The sequence below is a fragment of the Schistocerca serialis genome, unplaced genomic scaffold, assembly GCF_023864345.2.
Source record: "Schistocerca serialis cubense isolate TAMUIC-IGC-003099 unplaced genomic scaffold, iqSchSeri2.2 HiC_scaffold_1219, whole genome shotgun sequence".
NCBI classification, from domain to species: Eukaryota; Metazoa; Arthropoda; class Insecta; order Orthoptera; family Acrididae; genus Schistocerca; species Schistocerca serialis.
The window spans coordinates 147,501-150,000 of record NW_026047424.1 but is presented as its reverse complement, the minus strand read 5'-3'; the positions used below and the strand labels follow the sequence as shown (position 1 = coordinate 150,000).

At 61.4% G+C, this 2,500-nt stretch overlaps 1 pseudogene; it reads left to right on the top strand.

Moving 5' to 3' along the window:
• LOC126435843 (large subunit ribosomal RNA) overlaps positions 1 to 2,500 on the top strand; it is a 5,880-nt pseudogene that overhangs the window by 551 nt on the left and 2,829 nt on the right.

Here is a 2,500-nt window from a genome sequence, read left to right as displayed (position 1 = left end):
CGGTTGCCTTTCCACTCGCCGCGGGGTGGGGCCGTTCCGGTGTGCGGTGGGCCGCACTTCTCCCCTAGTAGGACGTCGCGACCCGCTGGGTGCCGGCCTACGGCCCGGGTGCGCAGCCTGTCCTTCCGCGGGCCTCGGTTCGCGTCTGTTGGGCAGAGCCCCGGTGTCCTGGCTGGCTGCCCGGCGGTATATCTGGAGGAGTCGATTCGCCCCTTTGGGCGCTCGGGCTCCCGGCAAGCGCGCGCGGTTCTTCCCGGATGACGGACCTACCTGGCCCGGCCCCGGACCCGCGCCGCTGTTGGCTCGGGATGCTCTCGGGCGGAATAATCGCTCCCGTCAGCGGCGCTTCAGCTTTGGACAATTTCACGACCCGTCTTGAAACACGGACCAAGGAGTCTAACATGTGCGCGAGTCATTGGGCTGTACGAAACCTAAAGGCGTAATGAAAGTGAAGGTCTCGCCTTGCGCGGGCCGAGGGAGGATGGGGCTTCCCCGCCCTTCACGGGGCGGCGGCCTCCGCACTCCCGGGGCGTCTCGTCCTCATTGCGAGGTGAGGCGCACCTAGAGCGTACACGTTGGGACCCGAAAGATGGTGAACTATGCCTGGCCAGGACGAAGTCAGGGGAAACCCTGATGGAGGTCCGTAGCGATTCTGACGTGCAAATCGATCGTCGGAGCTGGGTATAGGGGCGAAAGACTAATCGAACCATCTAGTAGCTGGTTCCCTCCGAAGTTTCCCTCAGGATAGCTGGTGCTCGTACGAGTCTCATCCGGTAAAGCGAATGATTAGAGGCCTTGGGGCCGAAACGACCTCAACCTATTCTCAAACTTTAAATGGGTGAGATCTCCGGCTTGCTTGATATGCTGAAGCCGCGAGCAAACGACTCGGATCGGAGTGCCAAGTGGGCCACTTTTGGTAAGCAGAACTGGCGCTGTGGGATGAACCAAACGCCGAGTTAAGGCGCCCGAATCGACGCTCATGGGAAACCATGAAAGGCGTTGGTTGCTTAAGACAGCAGGACGGTGGCCATGGAAGTCGGAATCCGCTAAGGAGTGTGTAACAACTCACCTGCCGAAGCAACTAGCCCTGAAAATGGATGGCGCTGAAGCGTCGTGCCTATACTCGGCCGTCAGTCTGGCAGTCATGGCCGGTCCTTGCGGCCGGCCGCGAAGCCCTGACGAGTAGGAGGGTCGCGGCGGTGGGCGCAGAAGGGTCTGGGCGTGAGCCTGCCTGGAGCCGCCGTCGGTGCAGATCTTGGTGGTAGTAGCAAATACTCCAGCGAGGCCCTGGAGGGCTGACGCGGAGAAGGGTTTCGTGTGAACAGCCGTTGCACACGAGTCAGTCGATCCTAAGCCCTAGGAGAAATCCGATGTTGATGGGGGCCGTCATAGCATGATGCACTTTGTGCTGGCCCCCGTTGGGCGAAAGGGAATCCGGTTCCTATTCCGGAACCCGGCAGCGGAACCGATACAAGTCGGGCCCCTCTTTTAGAGATGCTCGTCGGGGTAACCCAAAAGGACCCGGAGACGCCGTCGGGAGATCGGGGAAGAGTTTTCTTTTCTGCATGAGCGTTCGAGTTCCCTGGAATCCTCTAGCAGGGAGATAGGGTTTGGAACGCGAAGAGCACCGCAGTTGCGGCGGTGTCCCGATCTTCCCCTCGGACCTTGAAAATCCGGGAGAGGGCCACGTGGAGGTGTCGCGCCGGTTCGTACCCATATCCGCAGCAGGTCTCCAAGGTGAAGAGCCTCTAGTCGATAGAATAATGTAGGTAAGGGAAGTCGGCAAATTGGATCCGTAACTTCGGGATAAGGATTGGCTCTGAGGATCGGGGCGTGTCGGGCTTGGTCGGGAAGTGGGTCAGCGCTAACGTGCCGGGCCTGGGCGAGGTGAGTGCCGTAGGGGTGCCGGTAAGTGCGGGCGTTTAGCGCGGGCGTGGTCTGCTCTCGCCGTTGGTCGGCCTCGTGCTGGCCGGCGGTGCAGGATGCGCGCGCCTGCGCGGCGTTCGCGCCCCGGTGCTTCAACCTGCGTGCAGGATCCGAGCTCGGTCCCGTGCCTTGGCCTCCCACGGATCTTCCTTGCTGCGAGGCCGCGTCCGCCTTAGCGTGCTCCTCCGGGGGCGCGCGGGTGCGCGGATTCTCTTCGGCCGCCATTCAACGATCAACTCAGAACTGGCACGGACTGGGGGAATCCGACTGTCTAATTAAAACAAAGCATTGCGATGGCCCTAGCGGGTGTTGACGCAATGTGATTTCTGCCCAGTGCTCTGAATGTCAACGTGAAGAAATTCAAGCAAGCGCGGGTAAACGGCGGGAGTAACTATGACCCACGAGGGGGGGCCTGCAGTCCCTTATCAACGCAGCAGTGGCAGCCCTCGACCAGCTGGGGCTGCGGGTTAATCCGCGGAAGTGTCTCACCCTCGCACTCGTGGCGTCCGGCCGCGAGAAGAAAGTGAAAGTGGATGCGAGCGTCACCTTCACGGCCGGCGAAACCACCATGCCG